This window comes from Saccopteryx bilineata, chromosome 5 (genome assembly GCF_036850765.1).
Source record: "Saccopteryx bilineata isolate mSacBil1 chromosome 5, mSacBil1_pri_phased_curated, whole genome shotgun sequence".
Lineage (NCBI taxonomy): Eukaryota > Metazoa > Chordata > Mammalia > Chiroptera > Emballonuridae > Saccopteryx > Saccopteryx bilineata.
Genome location: NC_089494.1, coordinates 107,025,719 through 107,048,401, shown reverse-complemented (window position 1 = coordinate 107,048,401; position 22,683 = coordinate 107,025,719). Strand labels below are relative to the sequence as shown.

General features: G+C 39.6%; 1 protein-coding gene across 2 annotated transcripts in view; it reads right to left on the bottom strand.

Annotated features, from left to right (window-relative positions):
• The window catches only part of NCKAP5 (NCK associated protein 5), a 1,181,736-nt gene extending 1,159,464 nt beyond the window's left edge, over positions 1–22,272 (bottom strand). The window contains exons 1-2 of one of the 2 annotated variants that reach the window (XM_066233486.1): positions 22,113–22,272; positions 3,578–3,666 (exon numbers count right to left, since the gene is read on the bottom strand). The gene's annotated coding sequence lies outside the window, so the exon portion shown is untranslated. The remainder of the gene's footprint in view (positions 1–3,577; positions 3,667–22,112) is intronic. The other variant, XM_066233488.1, reaches the window with a different exon arrangement.
• Between the last annotated feature and the right edge of the window lie 411 nt (positions 22,273–22,683).

Sequence of the window (22,683 nt, the reverse complement as noted above, 5' to 3'; positions counted from 1 at the left end):
ATCATTAGCCAAAAGCAGGCCCATACTTCCCATTGAAATACTGGTCAGTTTGTTGATTTAAATTTACTTGTTCTTTATTTTAAATATTGGATTTGTTCCCATTTTGTTTTTTACTTTAAAATAAGATATGTGCAGAGTGCATAGGGATTTGTTCATAGTTTTTTTTATAGTCTGGCCCTCCAATGGTCTGAGGAACAGTGAACTGGCCCACTGTGTAAAAAGTTTGGGGACCCCTGTTCTAATGCCTAGTTGAGCAGATGGGGGTCTGAAAACTACATAGAGCCAGAAAAGCTCAGAGAAGCAAGACCAGAGTGATGAGGCCATAAATGACAGAACTTGGTAACCAAACACAGTACTGTATTTTCTCATGTATAAGACACACTCTTTTTCAAAATATTTTGGGTCTAAAACCTGGGTGCAATCTCATACAGTGGTTGTAGATTTTTTTTACTTGAATTTCCCACTCTTTTACACGGATGAGGAGTTATATGAATTTTATGATGAATAAAACTTGAGTTCAATCTTTCTAGGCTGAATCACAAAGAAGTAGAAGCCTAAATAGACTGATAAGCAGGGAAGAAATAGTAACAACTATCCAAAACCTCCTCAAAAATAAAAGTCTGGGGCCAGAGGGCTATACTAGTGAATTCTACCAAACATTCAAAGAAGAGTTGGTTCCTATCCTTCTCAAAGTCTTCAGAAAAATTGAAGAAGAAGCAATACTTCCAAACACATTTTATGAGGCCAACATAACCCTCATACCAAAACCTAGTAAGGACAACCAAAAAAAAAACTATAGACCAATATCTCTAATGAATACAGATGCAAAAATCCTAAACAAAATACTATCAAATTGAATACAACAACACATCAAAAAAATAATTCATCATGATCAAGTGGGATTCATCCCAGAAACACAAGAATGGTTCAACATATGTAAAATGGTTAACATAATACACCATATCAACAAAACAAAGAACAAAAACCATATGATCTTATCAGTAGATGCAGAAAAGGCATTCAATAAAATACAACATCCTTTTATGTTTAAAACACTTAAAAAATGAGTATAGAAGGAAAATACCTCAACATAATAAAGGCCATTTATGGCAAACTATCAGCTAACATCATGCTAAATGGTAAAAACTGAAAACTTTTCCTCTAAAATCAGGAACAAGACAAGGCTGCCCACTCTCTCTACTCCTATTCAACATAGTGCTGGAAGTTCTAGCCAGAGCAATCAGACAAGAGAAAGAAATAAAAGGCATTCATACTGGGAAAGAAGAAGTAAAGTTTTCACTTTTGCAGATTATATGATCCTGTATATAGAAAACCAAAAGGACTCCATAGAAAGTCTACTAGAAACAATAAGCCAATACAGTAAGATTGCAGGACCCAAAATTAATATACAAAAGTCTATTGCTTTCTTACATGCTAACAATGAAACCTCAGAAAAAGAACTCAAAGAAATAATCCCTTTTACAGTTGCAACAAAAAAATGAAATACCTAGGAATAATCATAACAAAGAATGTAAAGGACCTATATACTGAAAACTACAAAGCATATTAAAGGAAATTGAAAAGGCACAATGAAATGGAAAAATATTCCTCGTTTGTGGATAAGAAGAGTAAATATAGTTAAAATGCCCATATTGCCCAAAGCAATATACAAATTTAATGCAATTCCCATCAAAATTCCAATGTCATTTTTTAAAGAAATGGAACAAAACCATCAGGTTTATATGGAACCATAAAAAAAACTCAAATAACCAAAGTAACCCTAAGGAAAAAAAACAAAGCTGGAGGCATTACAATACCTGACTTCAAACTATACTACAGAGCCATGATAATCAAAACAGCATGGTATTGGCAGAAAAATAGACACACAGACCAATGGAACAGAATAGAGAGCCCAGAAATAAAACCACATATAAAAGGTCAAATCAACTTTGATAAAGGAGCCAAAAACACACAATAGAGAAAAGAAAGCCTCTTCAATAAATGGTGCTGTGAAAATTGGAAAGCCACATGCAAAAGAATGAAACTTGACTACAGTTTATCTTCTTGCACAAAAACTAATTCTAAATGGATCAAAGACCTAAATATAAGACCTGAAACAATAAATTACATAGAAGAAAACATAGGTACTAAACTCATGGACCTTGGCTAGAGAACATTTTATGAATTTGACTCCAAAAGCAAGAAAAGTGAAGGCAAAGAGAAATGAATGGAACTTCATCAAACTATGAAGCTTCTGCACAGCAAAAGAAACTGACAACAAAACAAACAACCAACTAAATGGGAGATGAGATTTTCAAATAACAGCTCAAATAAGGGGCTAATATCCAAAATATATAAAGAACTCACAAACTCAGCAACAAACAATCCAATAAAAAATGAAATAAGTAAATCAGATAAAACTAAGAACTGTATGATTCTATACCTAGGTGGGACATAAAAATGAGACTCAGGAACATGGACAAGAGGGTAGTAGTGGTCACCGGGGGTAGGGAGGGGAAGGGAGGGGGTGGAGGGAGGGGAGGGACTTAAAGAGAAAAAATATAGGGTGACAGAAGATGATTTGACGTTTGGTGATGGGTATACAGCATAATAAACTGTCCAAATGATGTGGAGATGTTTTCTCTAAATCTATATACTCTGGTTGACCAATGTCACCCTGTTAAATTTAATTGTCTAAATAAAACAAAACTAAACTAAAAAAAAAAAACTTGAATTCAACAACTTTATGAAATACATTTTTTTTCAAATTTCAGGCCCCAGAATTAAGGTGCGTCTTACACATGGGAGCATCTTATACATGGGGAAATACAGTAATCTAGGTCTGAGAGATTCTCATCTTATACATGGGGAAATACAGTAATCTAGGTCTGAGAGATTCTCATCTTATACATGGGGAAATACAGTAATCTAGGTCTGAGAGATTCTCATCTGCAGAATTGTGTCCACTCTGTTAAGAGTTGTTGTTAGAAACTTATTCTCACAGAATTTCAAGTTTTAATGCATTTCCCTTTCCCTATTTAAATGCAACATACACTTTACAAATTGAAGAATGAGGGAGCTCATTAAAAATTAGCCAACGAAATGCATATGGTTTCTGGAGTCAAACAGACTTGAGTTCAAATACAGACTCTACCACCTGTTTGAACTTAGACAAGTAATTCAACTTCACTGAGCCTCAATTACCCCAGCTGCAAAAGAGCCATTTGTTGAAGAGGCAAGGAGGTAAGACACAGAGCACTTGACAGATGGTAAACACTAATACAGAAGCTGTCGGTATGGTTTGTTGTTAGAGTCGTGTGTGGCACACAGTAGGTGCTCACTAAGTATTAATGGAAGCCTATACAGGATTCACATAAGAGATCTGAAAAATGGGACAGTGGACAGTCAGTTGGCTCATGGTGACAAGAAAGGAGCCTCTAGGAGAGGGGCGATAAGTCCAAACATAGTCATGGGGAGTAATAAAAATAAACTTCCCCTCTCCCCCTCCCTCCACACTCTGCCCTGCTTCAGAGTTCTGCCTCTTTCCAGGCAGAGATGGTACTGGGAAGGTTCTTACCTTAATGGACTCAAGAACGATAAAAAAAATCAAAGCCCAAATTAAAATAAAAGGCATCTACTGTGGTATCCTCTCCATCAGTCAGGGCTCTAAATTAAAAAAAAAAAAAAAAAGATTTTACTTAAAGGTTCACAGTTGGAGATGTCATTTATTTATCCTTGGATAAATAAAATTCCTAATAAACAAGAAACCTTTTCTCCACCCAATTCTCCCATCACCACCAGCACCATCACAAAACAACTTTGTCTCCCCATGACATCAACACAACACAGTTCATTGTGCGCCCTGACCAGCTTTCCTCCTCACCTTCTCCAGTCCCCTTTGTCTAAGAACCAGGCCGGCACTAGGGCTGTTGTCAAGGGTACCTGTGCTGGGGAAGTGGCTGCCTACCTGTTACCCAACCACCAATGAACAATGTTGATAGCCCAAACCACTGAAACCCAGTTTAATACGTTTTTTAGTCAACCAGAGGTAACAATTGCTGCCTGAGAGAAAAATCACCTTTGAGCATGCCAACTTTGCAAATGTCTTACAAATTAATGACAGTAACTATCTTGCACTTATTCTTCCCTCACCTTGACCTCATTGCCTCCTGGCTCTTAGGAAACTGCACGTTATTTACAAAGACTAACAGTGGACATCTACTTTCACAGAAAATTCAAGAGACACTATAGCAGAGAGCAAGAAAAGCTATAGCAGGACATGACACAGCAACAAATGAAGGTTTCTCATATCTAACAGCCTTCACCCCGAATGTACATGACGAAAATAAGAACCCAATGTTATTTTGCAAATCAGCCACAGAGACTTTTATTGTGAGTGGATCCCATGACCTGAGGGCTCTGTGGGCTATGGAACATGGTGAAGGGAGCTGAGACAGGCCCAGGGGAGGAGTTCCTCAGAGGTCTGAGTCAGAGCTAAGCTATTTGGGGGATTCCACGCATCTCCCTGGGGCTTGGTAAAGCAGAAGAGAAAACAAGTTCTGGCCCCTAATGATAAACAAGAGAAAAACAAACAAACAAATTCCACAGAATTTTGACAGATGAAATAAGCCCTAAAAAGAACTACCTTAAGATGCTGAAAAGCTCAAAGTGAAGGCAGTATTAATAGAAATGTATGGGCTAACACTTGGCCCAGAGTCTTCCTCTAACAGAGAGAGCCCATTTCCAACCACCCTCTGCCCCTCATTTGAATTAGGCTAATGTTGAAGGGGATAAACACACTCCCTGTGCATCTAATGATAGGGGTAGGGTTCTTAGGATCATTTAGGCTGGAAGGAAAATCAGACTTAAAATTATAAATTGGCTAGAGAGAATCCACACATGGGTTATGAAGAATTGATTGTGCTCCCTAAGGGATAATTGACTGGGATTTCCTAGGAATCATCAGCAAGTGGTAAGCATATAAAACAGTTCCTAACCACAGGGAGAGTATACTCTCACCAGGAAAGCAGGTCATGTGAAATAGAGGACTAAAAATAAGACAGAGACAATTTGTCTCCTTGCTCACTGACGCAAAGATACAACGGAATAGCAGAGGGAAGAACGGTTTCTGTGCTGTCCTGGCAGTGGGCACTTCCAGCATACGTGCCCCAGTATCTTATAATAGGATTCCTCAGAGTGTGATATGGGCTAGACAGACAGCCCCTCAGCATGAGTATCCTGCCCGCACAGCATGGGGATACAACTCAGGCTCAGCTCACCTGCAAGGTGCTCCCACCTGTTTGTGCTTCCACACCTACCAATGCAAAGAGTCAGTGACACTTAGGCTCACTCACAGTGTCTCCGTGGGGTTCTGCAATGGCTATCATGTCCAGGCCTTACTGGGTTTGCCCAAGACAATCACTCTCTAGCTTCCTGTTTCTGAGCCACTGAACTTGCCTTGTTCCAGACTGTTGGCTAGTATTCCAGTCCCCTGCTGACTATCTGAGCACCTGACCATGAGTCCTTAAGCTGCTTTGTTTCTTTGACCAAAAATATTGTCTTCTACGGCCATCCTACTTTTAAGAAATTCCGCTGTTTCTACTGTATTATCATTAACTTAACTTTTTTAAAAATAAGAAATGTATGAGCCAACAATTACACTTCTGGGTATTTATCTAGAGACATCCAAAATACTAATTCAGTAAGATAGATGTACCCACCCCCAAATTTACTGCAGCATCATTTACAGTAGCCAAGACAGGGTAACAACCTAAGTGTCTGTAAATAGACAAATGGGTAAAAAAGAGGTGGTATATATATACAATGAGATTATTACTCAGCCATAAAAAGAATGACATCTTACCATTTGTGACAACATAGATGAACCTAGAGGGTATTATACTAAATAAAATAACTAAAACAGAGAAAGGCAGCTACCATAAGATTTTACTTATATGTAGATTCTAAAATAAATAAATAAATACACACACACACACACACACACACACCGGAAGCAAAGACAGATACAAAGAACAAATTGATGGTTGCCAGATAGGAGGGGTTTGGGGGATGGGTGGAAAGGGGAAAGAGATCAAGAATACAAATTGCCATATACAAAAACAGTCTGTGGATGTAATTAATGGTATTGTAATAATTATGCATGGTGTCACAGGGATACCAGACTTATCAGGGTGATCACTTCAGGAGGCATATAAATGTCTAATTTCTATGTTGTACACCTGAAACTAATATAATATTGTATAGCAAGTATAATTAAAAATAAATATAGAAACTGTACTTATTCAGCTTTCCTAGCTTTGAAACTCTCAAGACAGTAGCTCCTTGGGAAGGGTACATTTAACTAAAAAAATTTAAAGGCATCAAATGGTGAGTACTCTTTTTTGTGTATCGGTTATACCAATATCCGGCATGTCACCCATTTTGGTATTATTGAAAGAACCTTGCCTTTTGGAATCCAATTAAATTCTACTTCTTCCATGGAATTTTCCAGATCTAGGGCAAGTCCGTTAATGTCCTCAAGCCTCGGTTTCCTAACTTGCAAAGAAGGACAAAAGGAATAATAATTCCTACCTCACTGGACTCTTACGCAAATTAAATCAGACATTACATTGGGAAATAATGGTCTTTTCAACAAATGGTGCAGGAACAACCGGATATCCACTTGTAAAAGAAAAAGTTGACCCCTACTTACCCTCACACTATATACAGATTACCTCAAATTGGATTACAGGCCTAACTGTAAGAGCTAAAACTGTGAAACTCTGAGAAGAAACACAGAAGTAAATTTTCATGACCTTAGATTAAGCAACAGATTTTTAATGATGATTAAAAAAGCACAAGTAATAACAACTACAGAAAAAGATAAATTGTGTCACAGAGCCGTCATCCAGAAGACCCTAACATTTCTCAGTACCCTATCTCTGTTATGAGCTATGCTTGCTTCCAGGAACTGAAAAGGATTCTCCACTGCAAAATGAGGCAGGCTGAGCCCAAAGACCACAGTGCTGAGTGCAAAAACCAAGCTACTGACGGAGCATTGTGTGCACAAAGGGCAGCATGCCAAAGGGCCAAGTTCACCAGAAGAACAACTATGCACGCCTAAAAGAATTTAATCACTCCACGCCGCAGGTGCCCCTGGAACATGAGTTTACCCTTCTCCATTCCTTGATCAAAGAATACATTTTCTGCTCTTCTTTACCAACCTCAGTCTTGTTATATTAGTGTGACCAGCACTGGGCAGAAGGACCTTGGTTTAGATCCCTGACCCAAAAGGGTCGGTAACAATTAGACTTTTCATCAAAATGAAAAACTTTTGTGTGTCAAAGAATGCCATAAAAAATTAAAATACAAGCCACGGAATTGGAGAATCCATTTGCAAATCATATATCTGATAAGGGTTCCATACCAGAATACACTAGGCTGTTTGGGGAGAATGAGAGTAACTGCTAACAAAGAGAGGGTTTCTTTTCAGTGAAATGTTCTGAAATTATATAGTAGTGATGATTGCCAATGTGTGAATATACCTAAAACCACTGGACTCTATACCTCAAATGGTATATGAATATCTCAATAAAGTTACTAAAAATTAAATTAGTATGTACATGATAGTGTGCATATAGAAGATGTATACATCTAACCATTGCATACAAATATGCATGTAGTAATTGCTTAAAATCTTTTACAGTCTGCTGCTCTTGTTTATTATGGCTGACTGATTAGGCAGAAAGCACTGGAGACAGAAGGATTAACGGAAGGTGCTTCAGGCTGAATTAGCTCAACAATTTCTCCCAACCCCAAACCATAGGAATGATGTGTTCTTTTGTAGGAATCCTCTCTATGTCTCAACAGGAGCTGTAAGTTGTGTTTATATGGGTCTCTCCTGCCGTCAGTGTAGCCAATGCACCAGATGGTTCTGTCCTCCTCAGTCAAAGTGCACTTAAAATGGTGCTGAGGAAATAAATGCTCAGTCTCCCCTCTGAAAAGCTGAATTCTGACCTTCTGTGGCCTCATCTCTTAGCACTTTTTTCTTATTGCTTACTTACGCAGAATGAATTTTCCTGAAAATAATCTAATTCCTTTTTTTATTATTTTTCCATTGATTTGAGAGAAAGAGAGAGAAAAGAACGGGGGGGGGGGGGGGAGCATCAACTCCTTGCTCTTCTTAGTTGTTCCACGCAGTTGTGCACTCATTGCTTGCTTCTCGTGCATGCCCTGACTGGGGAATCAACCTGCCACCCTGACAGGCTGGGATGATTTCTCCATTGAGCCACCTGGCGAAGGCCAACTAATTCTTCATATTCAAATTCTTCATATAAACTCAAAGATTTGTTTGCTTTTGTGTATTTGTGTTTGTGTGTGTATGTTTTGGTTTGTCTGTTTTTCATAAAGCAGAACAAAAAGATTAGAAGAGTATGGCAGGCATTTTAAGTGTCTCTAGATAATGAGATTATATGTAAGCTTTTATCCTCTTCATATACTTTGTGATATTTTTCAAATGTTCTATAAAGACTCATTAAAGAATACTAAAGAGCCTGACCAGGTGGTGGTGCAGTGGATAGAGCATCGGATTGGGATGCGGAAGGACCCAGGTTCGAGACCCGAGGTCGCCAGCTTGAGCTCGGGCTCATCTGGCTTGAGCAAAAAGCTTGCCAGCTTGGACCCAAGGTCGCTGGCTCCAGCAAGGGGTTACTCGGTCTGCTGAAGGCCCGCGGTCAAGGAACATATGAGAAAGCAATCAATGAACAACTAAGAAGTCGCAACGAAAAACTAATGATTGATGCTTCTCATCTCTCTCCATTCCTGTCTGTCTGTCCCTGTCTATCTCTGCCTCTGTAAAAAAAAAAAAAAAAAGAATACTAAAGACATACTACAAATGAAAAGACATTACATACTTAAATGTTATAAATTAGCCCCAAGATGATATTTGAAGAGAATTCTCTCCAAAGTCAAGTGAAGATGCCCCAAAGGTATATCACATATGTGATGTGTGTGTTGGGGACACATTCTGCCTTTGTTGTGATGCTTTCTATAGAATTAGGAGGACATATATATCTGTTGTGATGCTTCCTATGGAATTAGACGGTCATATCATATATCTTTGTCAATGCAGTAGTAAAATGTTTAATCGTGTTCACAGATTTAACATGCCGATTTGCACCTTTGCTCATACATCTGAGCCTTCCTAAGTACCTTCTGGTTGGATTCTTCCTAGACAAGGAAAATCTGAGTGATTTGTCACCAAGCCACTACCCATACATTTACAATGCTGCAAAAACTTCTAGTCTAGACAGGAATTAAAGTCAGAAATGAAATTTAATTAAAGCACATCTTTCCCAAGCCTTGAGGGCCATTCCTCGGCACTCACGTGCGGCGGTGTTTACACAGACTGTGGGGAACACTGGGAGATACCCTCTCAGGCACAGCTGCCCTCCCTGTCTCTCAGATGCAGTGTGAGAAAGAACCGAGGTAGGCTGACAGGACGAGGTGGGTGTGCAGAAGATGTAAAAATCACAGTGGTATAATTAAGACATCAAGGAGACAGAAACTGAGTTTGATCTGTCAGGGTCCTAATAAATCCATAGACAATGTCCCAGAAATCACAAACCAGCAATTTCAGGGGTTTTGATGGTCTCTGGATATATTGTAGTCAGCCTACAAAATATCACAGTATTTTTAAATTTCTTCTAGCATTTAAAATGAAGAAATTTTACCTAAAAATCAGATTTACAGCTTCTTTTAAATAATTACAAATAAAAAAGCCCCAAAAGTCCAGGGCTAGCTCCTGTTTGGCAACAATTGCTGGTGCTGAGTAACAGCGACATCCTTCAGACATGGAGAACACACACTCGGGCTCGCTGAGGTTCACCCACACCCCTGAGCATCCCTGCCATCTTGGCCACAATGAGGGAGGGACCAAGGCAGCTCCAGTCCTTCCCATGCAGTCGATCTTGTTCCTCTCCCTCCTAGCAGGCTGCCATTATTTATATAACCTTTATAGCCTTCACAGACACTTGGGTTTGAGACTGTACCCATGTTCCTCCTGCCTTCAACCTTTTCCCCTGGCATATGTTTTACCATAGTTGTTACTTCTTTATCTAGAATTCTCCTTTCATTTATGCTCACTGGTGCCTTACTAGAAAACAGATCAGGCTTCAATTCTAGGCATGTTAAGCTTCTGGGAGAAGAAGAGAATAGTACCTATAGAAAAACAACTGGAGTTGGAATCAGTACACTCAGATTTAAGTTCCAGCAATAATTAGAACTTGGACGGTCAGAAAAATGTCATTTCAGATCCTAGCTCCTCAAATTTTTAGTTTGAGACCATGAGCAATGTATAATATTTAACCTCTTGGAAGCTCTTTCTGTATCTATAAAATGTAAATATTTGCTCTGCATGCCCCATAGATTTGTCGTAAAACCAAAGGCAATATTCTTTTTTTTTTATAATTTTATTTTTTTAATGGGGTGACATCAATAAATCAGGATACATATATTCAAAGATAACATGTCCAGGTTATCTTGTTGCATACCCATCACCCAAAGTCAGATTGTCCTCTGTCACCTTCTATCTAGTTTTCTTTGTGCCCCTCCCCCTCCCCCTCTCCCTCTCCCTCTCCCTCCTCCCCCCATAGCCACCACACTCTTATCAATGTCTCTTAGTTTAACTTTTATGTCCCACCTACGTATGGAATAATGCAGTTCTTGGTTTTTTCTGATTTACTTATTTCACTTCGTATAATGTTATCAAGATCCCACCATTTTGCTGTAAATGATCCGATGTCATCATTTCTTATGGCTGAGTAGTATTCCATTGTGTATATGTGCCACATCTTCTTTATCCAGTCATCTATTGATGGGCTTTTTGGTTGTTTCCATGTCCTGGCCACTGTGAACAATGCTGCAATGAACATGGGGCTGCATGTGTCTTTACGTATCAATGTTTCTGCGTTTTGGGGGTATATACCCAGTAAAAAGATTGCTGGGTCATAAGGTAGTTCTATTTTCAGTTTTTTGAGGAACCACCATACTTTCTTCCATAATGGTTGTACTACTTTACATTCCCACCAACAGTGTATGAGGGTTCCTTTTTCTCCACAGCCTCTCCAACATTTGCTATTACCTGTCTTGTTAATAATAGCTAATCTAACAGGTGTGAGGTGGTATCTCATTGCAGTTTTGATTTGCATTTCTCTAATAACTAAAGAAGATGAGCATCTTTTCACATATCTGTTGGCCATTTGTATTTCTTCCTGGGAGAAGTGTCTGTTCATGTCCCAAAGGCGATATTCTAAGGTGAACAGTTTAGGGAGACTAAATCAACTTAAGATATTTTTTCTTGAACAGGGGCTAATTAAATTACTTTAGATCAACTAGCAAAAAATACACCTTGCCAAGTTTTAAAAATTCTCTTTCTAAAAAAGTAAATAGTAAAATAAAGTGGTTCCTATTTTGTTTTTACCATTTACCCATTGGTAGATTGTTTTCTAAGTATGCATAAGTGTTTTTAATAAGTGTGAATATGACTTTTTTCCCTAACTTTCCAAAAGACCCAACTAACTAAAAATCTGCTTGCTACAGTGTCCATACTAACCACTGTTGTAGAAATTTCCACATGAGAGAATTTTTTAATTGGCTTATTACATATAGCTGGTATGTAAAACATACCTTTTTCAAAAATTCGTATTAGTAGTTATAAAGAACTATGGCATTCTGATTTGAGGCACCTATAACAGAGTATGGCAAAACTGGTCGCAGTGCATATGTATTCCAAATTATAAAAATTTTTGTTTCTAAATTTAGAAGTAATAATTTTATTACAAATATTTAGTTATAAATGTAATTCCTGCTGTAGGTATTTATTATAGATAAGCACTATAAACATTTAATGAATTTCAAATTCATTTTTTGCCCATATTTTCCACTTACTGTATCACAGGCATCATTTCCAGCAACCAGACCCGTGCCAATTTTTAATGACTGTATGGTCAGCCACCAATGGACTTTGGATCACATTCAGTGTGCACTAGCATAAGAGTTACTGTGATAAATATCCTATGCATAGTCTTTATAAACTTGTGATTATTTATTAAGATACATTCTTAGAGGTGAATTGCTAAGTCAAAATTATGCTCTCTCTCATCCAAATTGCTTCCTCCCCCCAAAATTTGTCCCAATTACATGCCTGACAAGAATAAATGAGAATGTCTGATTTCCACCTTTTCATCAATGGGAATAATTTAATCTTTGCTAAACAGGTAAAATAATATTTCATTATTTTTATTTATACCCTTTTAATTCTTAATAAGATTAAACATATATTCAAATGCTTCTTGACCATTTACATTTCTCCTTGTTAAGTTGCATTTCATTTCCTTTAACCATTTTCTATTGGGGTACTAATCTTTTTCTTATTGATTTATAAGCTGTCTGTCTGTCCATAATTTATTTGACAATTCTTCTATTGATGTATAGCTGTTTTCCAAATTTTAGCATTATAAAATAACATAACAATAAATATTCTTATAAGTAGATATTTGTACATATCACTTATTATTTCTTTGAATAGATTAAATTAGAATAGATTAAAATGCTCTAACACATACTGCTAAAATAAAAGCCATGTCCATTTATACTCCCACCATCAAATTACAAGATAGCCTGCCTCAAAGCAACCCACTTCATGTCCAATCAGAGTATTACAACAGGATGCAAATAAAGACATTAAAAAGAACGACATATAAATCACAGAGGGAGGCAACAGTCATTCTGCTACAGGATCTCTAAACACCAGAGAAGAAGAAGAGGAGCCGAACATTTGGTAGAACTGAAATGGGGAAGCAAGTAATCTTTATTTCCTTAAAATTTGGTCCAAACCTAGCTCCATCATAGTTCACTGAAAATATGTGACTGCTGATAATGGAAGGTTAAACACCGACTTAACACATTCAACTTCTTACCTTCCCATTATTCCACCAATGACGTCTGATCATCTATTGTGCAAAAACTTATTCTGCATCTCTTAGAAAAGCTAAATCCCAGGGAAACAAAAGAAACAGCCCAAATGTTGGGCCACTTCCTGGTGATGATGTGAGAGCAATTACTCCTAAAACTAGGCCTGGATGACAAGAAACAAAAATCGCCCTGTTTGCCAATCAAAGTATAGAACACGCAAATTTTCCTCATATGGTAAATAAACAAACCAGGAACCTTTCAATACCAAACTCAAATCAATGCCCCTCCCTCCCTCCCTTCCTCCCTTCTTCCCTTCCTTCCTTCCTTCCTCCCTTCCTTCCTCCCTCCCTCCCTCCCTCCCTCCCTCAGTCTTTCTTTCTTTCTTTCTTTCTTTCTTTCTTTCTTTCTTTCTTTCTTTCTTTCTTTCTTTCTTTCTTTCTTTCTTTCTTTCTTTCTTTCTTTCTTTTTTAAGTGAGAGTAGGGGAGATAGAGAGGCAGACTCCTTCATGTGCCACCACCAGGATTCACCTGGCAACCCATCTGGAACTGATGCTCCAATCAACTGGACTATCCTCAGCACTTGAGGCTGATGCTGGACCCAACCAAGTTACCCTCAGCACCTAGGGCTGACACTCAAACCATCCAAAATGTACCAGTTTCAGTGCTCGGGGCCAATGCTCAAACCAACTGAACCACTGGCTGCAAGAGGGGAAGAGAGAGAGAAAGAGGGGGAGGGAGGGAGAGAGGGAGGGGGAGAGGGAGGGGGAGGGGGAGAGGGAGGGGGAGGGGGAGAGGGAGAGGGAGAGGGAGGGGGAGAGGGAGAGGGAGAGGGAGAGGGAGAGGGAGAGGGAGAGGGAGAGGGAGAGGGAGAGGGAGAGGGAGAGGGAGAGGGAGAGGGAGAGGGAGAGGGAGAGGGAGAGGGAGAGGAACAGAATTAGGTGGTCAGTTCTCATGTGGGTCCTGATGGGGGATTGAACCCAGAACATCGCATGCTGGGCCAACACTCTATCCACTGAGCCAACTAGCCAGGGCCAATGCTATTTCAATAACCAAAACAAGGCAGGTTCTCAATTATAAATTCTTTTCCCAATGAATTCAAATCAGAGTAGCGAGAATGCAAATATGCTGGGAATGTCTAATGCAGAGAGCTGATAAGGAATGTCTAATTAATAGTTCTGAAGTACTTCCAAGGTATGAAATTCGATAGCAACACCAAATAACATCCTCATCCAGGTAAGGCAATTAAAAATTAACAGCTTGTTTTTCTTCTTTCAAACACAGGTTATCACACAAAAGCAATCATAACAAGCAAAGCTACACTGGCAATATATTTTTTCAGTTATATAGATTTTTATATATAAACTATAATTTACATATAAATTAAAAGTTTAATTATATGTTCTTCTACTATGATTCAGATGATTTTGGTTGTTCTTCCCAACTATTACTGGTTATGGATCATATTTTAATCACCATCTTCTCTAACTAACAGCATCAAGTCTGTCATGTGATTGAGACTCTAGAAGACAATGTGAAAGTTCTTGCAGATGGTTACTATATTTGTCATTTGTTTTTAGTAGGAATACTTCAGAGTCTAATTATAGCATTAATGGTCCTGCTCCATTGTGTCTCTTTCCATTTGGTTCTTACTTTGCATTTGCCCTTTGTGAATTCTTCCTCCCTGGGATTCTGATATATCTGGTGACTTCTAAATCATTTTACTAAATCAAATCTCTTTTCTATGCTTCAAGCATGTGCTGATAAATGCTAACTGGCCACTCACACGAGATGTCCACACACAGCTCAACCCCATATAACGAAACCCCAGCTCTCATGATTCCTCCACTCCCATCAAAACCTTTGTCTCACAGGTAATGATGTCACCAGCCGACTAATTGAAGCTCTGAAGATCAGACAGCCACCGTCTCTTTTCTCTCCTCCTTTCTCCCCCTGTGACATCCATATCTGCTGATCCAGCTTTTAGAAGGTCTGCTGTATCTGGGGCACTGGTTTGACCCTCCTCGATTCCTGGTAGGATCATCGCCATCGCTTACTAACTGCAACCCCCTGACTCTCTTTTACTCACACCTTGACCAGCTGCCCCTAGACTGTTTTAGATATGATAATATCAGATGACTGTTCATCTCAAAGCCCTTGCTAACTTCCCATAGCCAGTACCACAAAGTTGTTCCTGAACAAAGATATATATGTCAAAGCAGAAAAATAGAACATATTTAAGACTGTGTTTGCTTGATTTACAATTTCAAAATATCTGACTTGTGGAATGTGGACCTCTATTCGCACTCGTGCCTCACACTGAAAGTTGGAAAGCTGAACCTAACTCTGAGGTTCCCAGTTACTCTGGTTTCTCCCCTTAGCACTTTTTAAATAACAGATTTATTGAGGTATAATTCACATACAATAAAATCATCTTTTTTAAAAAAGCACAATTTAGTAGTTTTTAGTATTTTCCAAGTTGTGTAATCATCACAACTAACAAATTCCAGAACATTTTATTACTCCAAAAAGAAATACCATATCCATTAGCAGTCACTCTCCAACCTCCTTTTGCCCAGTCCCTGGCTCCACTAATCTACTTTCTGTCTCTGTAGAGTTGCTTATTCTGAACATTTCACATAAATGGAACGATACATGTGCCCTTTAGTACCTGACTTCTTTCATTTAACATGTCTTCAAGCCTCATCTATATTGTAGTGTGTATCAGAACTCCATTTCTTTTTTTTTTTTTTTTCTGAAGCTGGAAACGGGGAGGCAGTCAGACAGATTCCCACGTGCACCTGACTGGGATCCACCTGGCACGCCCACCAGGGGGCAATGCTCTGCCCATCCGGGGTGTCGCTCTGTCGCGACCAGAGCCACTCTAGCACCTGGGGCAGAGGCCAAGGAGCCATTCCCAGCATCCGGGCCATCTTTTGCTCCAATGGAGCCTTGGCTGCAGGAGGGGAAGAGAGAGACAGAAAGGAAGGAGAGGGGAAGGGGTGGAGAAGCAGATGGGCGCCTCTCCTGTGTGCCCTGGCCGGAAATCGAACCCGGGACTTCCGCACGCCAGGCCGACGCTCTACCACTGAGCCAACCGGCCAGGGCCAGAACTTCATTTCTTTATACAGCTTGAAATACTGCATTGCATAGCTATACCATATTTTGTTTATTCATATCAATATTCGGTTCTTTCTACTTCTTGATAATTATGCCTATTGCTGCTAAGAATGTCCATGTACCAGTTTCTGTGTGGAAACATGCTTATAATTCTCTGCGGTATAAACCTAGGAGCAGAATTGCTGGTCCATATCGGAGCTCTGTGTTTAGCATTTTGAGGAGTTGCCAAAGCTTCCCTAAAATGGCTGTATAGTTTTACATTCCAACCTGTAATATATCAGAGTTCTAATTTCTTCACGTTCTTGTCAACATTTGTTATTGCTCTCTTTTTATTTATAGCCATCCTAGTAGGTAGAAAATGGTATTTTGTCTATCTCATTAGAAAAAATGACTTTAAATGCTTCGCCCATTTTCTAAATAAGGAGTTTGTCTTATGATTGAGTAGTAAGAGTTCTTCCTATATTCTGGTTGAATACTATTCCATTGTATGGAATACAAGTTCTTTACTAGATACATGGTTCACTGTGTGGGCTGTCTTTTCACTCTCTTGATGGTGTCCTATGAAGCACAAAAGCTTTTAATTTTAATGCAGCCCTGTAAAGCCAGTAGCCACAGCCACCATCACAGCTGCCTGGCCCATGCAGGTTCGCACTAGATTTGGAAAGACAGTAATGAAACAATGGAGCCATTAGCTTTAATGGTGGGCCATTAGCTTTAATCCTAGCTTGCACCTGGCAGGCAAGTAAAAACACACACTGGGCTCCAAAATCCACTCATTCAGTACTCACAAAGCAACTGACTTATCGAGTTTCCTAAAATCAAAGGTTTCTAGCTCACTAGCCTTACTCACCTTTGTTCCCCATCTCCTTCTCTCTGCACAAACTGGCTTCTCCTTCAGCACTCCACCATCTTGGCTGTCTCTCCTCTCCTCCACGTGGCCTTTTTCTGCTCTCCTCTCTCTAATGCTAATCTCAGGAAAGGAGAGAGCAAGCTCTCGGTCTGCCCCACTTTATAGTGTAGAAATCAAAACCTTTAATACAATATACAAACAAGGAAGTCTCTGATACAAAGTTACTTATCTGAGGCATAATGGGATTCCTCATGAGAGTGCACCACCCTACATCAAAAAGGGTGGGAAAGGCTTAGTATTAAAACTAAGCCTTAGGCTATAACGTCCTTGCCTGCTTACAGCCTGTCCCCCACACCCAATGCAAACTATAAGTGAGCAAACATATACAGTGTGTCCATAAAGTCATGGTGCACTTTTGACCGGCCACAGGAAAGCAACAAAAGACAATAGAAATGTGAAATCTGCACCAAATGAAAGGAAAACTCTCCCAGTTTCATACCTATTCAGTGCAGTTCCATGTGGGCTCACACACAGATTTTTTAGGGTTCCTTAGGTAGCTATCCCGTATAGCCTCTACAGACTCGTCACTGACTGATGGCCTACCAGAACGGGATTTCTCCACCAAACTGCCGGTTTCCTTCAACTGCTTATCCCACTGAGTAATGTTACTCCTATGTGGTGGCGCTTTGTTATAAATGTGCCAATATTCATGTTGCACTCTGGTCAAAGATTCAAGTTTAGCAAGTCACAGAACACACTGAACTTTCCTCTGTACCATCCACATCTCAACTGGCATGGCCGTGGGCTGCTCCGCTGTATACATAGTATTATGTCATCATCTGCGCATGTGCACATGCTGCCACATCACCCCATAGAAACTGGGAGGGTTTTCCTTTTATTTGGTGCAGATTTCACACTTCTGTCGTCTTTTGTTGCTTTCCTGTGGCCAGTCAAAAGTGCACCATGACTTTAAGAACACACTGTATATTAGGGGTTGGGAAACTTTTTGGCTGAGAGAGCCATGAACGCCACATATTTTAAAATGCAATTCTGTGAGAGCCATACAACGACCCATGTACGTTAAGCATTATCCAATAAAAATCTGGTGTTGTCCCAGAGGACAACTGTGATTGGCCATAGCCATCCGCAACCATGAGCATGAGTGATAGGGAATGAATGGATTGTAATACATGAGAATGTTTTATATTTTTAACATTATTATTTTTTTATTAAAGATTTGTCTGCAAGCCAGATGCAGCCATCAAAAGAGCCACATCTGGCTCGTGAGCCATAGGTTCCTGACCCCTGATATATATCATATTTACAAACTTATTTGACCAACATTGGTCAACAGGCTTCTATGTGGGTAGCACCATCTTTAACAAAGTGAGCATAATATATTTTATCTGCCCAACAAGCCCCATTTATCTCTTTTTTGCCTTTTGTTTTTGATATCTTATCTGAGAAATCTTTACCTAATCCAAAATCATGAAGATTTACTCCTGTTTTCTTTTAAGAGTTTTATAGTTTTAGCTCTTACATTTAGGTCTATGATCCATTTTGAGTTAATTTTTGTATTAGGTCTGAGGCAGGGTTCCAATTCTATTCTTTTATATGTGGATATCCACTTGTCCCAGCACCATTTGTTGGCCTTGTCAAAAATCAATTGACCAAATATGTAAGGATTTATTTCTGAACTCAAAATTCAATTCCATTGATCTATATGTCGAGTCTTACACTAGTTACGCACTTGTTTTTTTTAGTACTTTTGCTTTGTAGTAAGTTTGGAAATCAAGAATCATAAGTTATAACTTTGTTTGCTCCTTTTCAAAATTGTTTTGGCTATTCTGGGTCACTTTCATTTCCATATAAATCTTAGTATCAGCTTGTCAGTTTCTGAAAAAAGGCAGCTTAGATTTTGATAACATTGGACTGATTTTTTGTTTCCCTGTGGATGGTACATATATTTCTTTAACTTTGCATGTCTCATAATATTTTTTTAAAAACTGGACATTTAAAATAATATAACGCATCAACTCTGGAAATTAGACCTTCCTCAACCATGATTATTATTTGTTGTTGCTATTTGTTTAGTGACTTTTCTGATCCAATTCTGTAGTTTGTATTCTTTGTCATGTGTGATTAGCTAAGTGGTTAGCTAATGGCTGGGCAGGTATTTTTCAGAGTGTCTTTTACCAACAGTATTCCAGCCTTTGCTGAGGGGATTTCTGTGTATAGTGGGGCACACCTTCAATTTGCCAGCTGCTTACAACTATTCCTTAGCCTTCATTCCTTGCTTGTATAGAGCTTCAAGGTCAGCCACAGGTGATACATAAGAGTCTTCTTGGGTCTTCCCTGAAAATTTGTATACCTCTGCTTGTGTGCATGCCTTTTTCCATGCATAGTTCCACAAATATGTGAGTTTCTCAAAGCCCCAATGGACAACTTATTCCCCAATTTTAATTTAAATATGTTTAATATCCTGTTTTCCCCAATACTGACTGCTGCCTCAGGCAGCCACAATGTTAAACAATTGCTGTGATTGTTTTTGACAAGTCTCAGGAGTAAACTTCTTTACACTGGGTACATTCTGAATCAGGACAATGAAAGATAAAACTGCATGTGGCAATTCCCTGGAAACTACCAGAGGGGTCAATCATGACAAGTCTCTGGGAATGAAGCTCTGTGGAGCTCCAGAAAGGGTCTGTCCCCTCCAGAGGCTGCTAGACCATAGGTTTCACAGTTACCGTGATGGCAAAACGGTTGTTTTTTAAGGCTTCCTGAGAGCTGGGCGAAGAAGAATGAAAATATGGCAAGTTAAATGAAAAAAGTTCATTGTTCTTACTGATATTCAGTATTTTTCTTGAACAAATGTTCCTTGGATTATTCCAAAACTTTGCTTAATTGCCCCCAAATCAGAAGTCTGCTCTTTGCTGAGGATCCCTAATAAGTACAAAATTTAAGGTAAATGCTTAGAAATTCTGTAGCAATTTAATATCAGCACAGCTGTCAGACAACCTTTTTCCTAGATTTGGTAAGAATATCAGTCCATACCAAACTGGATATTATTTGAAAAACAAAACTGGGTGTTCACCACAGATAATTTGAGAAGCATTGTTCTTCTTGTCAAACTTTTTCTGTAAAGGAGCAGAGAGTAAATGCTTCAGGCTTTGGGGACTTGTGGGGCCTCTGTTGCAACTGCTCAATCCTGCCGTGGCAGCACAAAGGCAGGTATAGACAATATGCAAACAAAGGAATGGGGCTGTGTTCCAATAAAACTTTATTTATAAAAACACGCAGTGGGCTGATTTTAGCCTGTGATACATAGTTTGTCAACACTTGTTCTAGGCCTCATAAAGGACACTGGACTTGACTCCAAAAATAATGAAATGACCTACTTAATTGGCACTATCCCTCATTCTTGACCCATTCTCATCATGGCCTGAATGTATTTGTAGTATTTGGATCACTGACGCTAAACTGGAAAAGACCCTGGAGTTCAGTCCAGCTCCAATTCAGTGTTCTTCTCCTAGCAACCCTAAAAGATGAAGTCTCTGTTCACAGGACTTGTGTTTAAGGCAGGGTCGTTTTTGTCAACTATCACCAAGCATCACCAAGAAATGTCGATGACACCATTTACACTCAGTTAGAGGTCACAGCTTTACATTCTCTAGGACCTGGGCAATCAAACATAGATTCACATTGTCCTCCAAGTCAGTAAGTCACCACCAGTGCCCAATTTTCTGAGGTCTCTCACCCCATTTTTCTTCTGTACAAAGTTATATTTCTCTCCGAATGGACTTCTCAGGCTCTTTTGGTATGCCTGCAATGGTTGTGTTGGACAAGCAGCCCACCAAATGTGTAGCCTTGTTTTTCTCTGGGCTCAGACACTGCCCCAGGCTGGAAAGCTTTCTGCATTCACACATGTCTACGTTCACATAGCACCCATTTCATAAACACTACCCAACACCCATACAGTAAAAAGCCTCTTTCTCTTCCCTGCACAGAACATAGACCACTATGTGTGTGAGGAGAGGGACTCCCACAGTAGGCCTCTCACACAGAGGGTATGGAGCTGAAACAGTTCTTTCTGAAAGCTTTTTTAATTTAAGATTTCTTTCATTGACTCATGACTAACTTAATGTGTAAAACTTAGCTGTTGCAAGTTTCCTTAAAATATCCCTTCTGGGCCTACCACTGTTTATCTTGGCATCAGGTAGCTTGAAGAGTTTGGAAAGTCTCAGCTTGGCATAGCCTCAGAGCTACTGGCACATTAAAGATTAATAAAGTGCATTTAACTGAGCCCAGGACACTGCAACATGATCCTTCACCACTAAATGTGCAAGATTCTTTGTTTGCAATGAACAAAACTGAAGCCAAAAAGGTTCTACCATGACAAGCTAAGATAGGAAACAATCAGGAACTCTGTGTCTTCAATGCTGAAGTGATGGGTAAGAATCAATGCTTCTTCTCAGCCACACTCTTACTCAGCTTTGTCAAGAACTCTCTCAGAGGCAACTGAGGAGGACCCAAGAGCTGGGTGTTCCTTGAGCACGTAGAACCAAGGAGACAGTGCCAATGCAGCCGCCCCTCAGAGTGGAAGACAAGACCGATTCAGAACCAATTCCCCAGTAAACAACTTCTCCAATGGAGTCAAAATAAAGCGAGACATTTTCAAACATTTGGATTTGCTTTAGTGACACGGAATACTTGTGTCTGACTGAATATTAACTCAGGAGGAAGAAACACTTTTCACATGCATAGATGTGGGGTTGGCAGCAGAATAAGCCAGACAACATTTAAAATGAAAATAAAAATTAAAGAGCATGTATATCTTAACTATTGGTTCAAAGGATGCCTCTATTTGCTATCCATCTTGGGACTTCTTGACGCAGACAGCCAACACCAGGACAGATCCGCAGAAGCAAACATTTAAAAATGGACCATTCTGACTTCTGGAAAAGCACTGGCTAGCTTACGTGCTGGGTAATGCTGTGTCTATTTACACAGAGCAATTCCCTCGTGTCCTCCAGAAAAATCACAAGCAAACCCTGCACTCTGCACATCAGAGCTCTGGAGCAGAGCATATAGCATGTTGGACACTCTTTCCTCCAAACCAACATAAACATTCAAGGGGGTTAAAAAGGAAGAGAAAAGAAAATTCTGTCCTTACCGAAAAGGCATAGCAGACAGGGGCGGTGTTTCCCTTAAGCCCACTCGGGGCTTTCTCTTTCATTCGGTCAGTGTTCTACTCTATGGAGGAGCATTCCTGGGTGTTCGGATCTTCCTTCAAGAGTTCTAATCACTGGCTTCCCCAGGCCGGGTTTAACAAACACCGCTGTGTTCTGTCAACATTTGTATGCAGCACCACATTGGGCAACCAGCCAACACACAGTTTCAAGAAGCAAGGGGAGAAAACTGACACCCTAACAAACACGCTTCCCTCTTTTGTTTCTTTTAAGGTGGTGCTCAAAGTGTCATCTTTGGTTTTTGACAGCAGCTAAAGATAGCTTTTTGAGACTTTCTCCACCGCCCCTGAAGGCCCGAGCTGGGTTCCACAAAGTTTGTTTTTTGTCTCTCTGCCCTGGAGTTGTCCGCACAATCTCCCAGGCTCGCCTCTCCACCAGCTGCACTTTAAATGTATTTTAATTGGCTGGAATGCCGAAAGAATCCATTTGGCAGTCGTTTACATGTGAAGCACGCCCAGGGCAGCTGAAAGAGGCCCCAGAAGCAGCCGATTACTT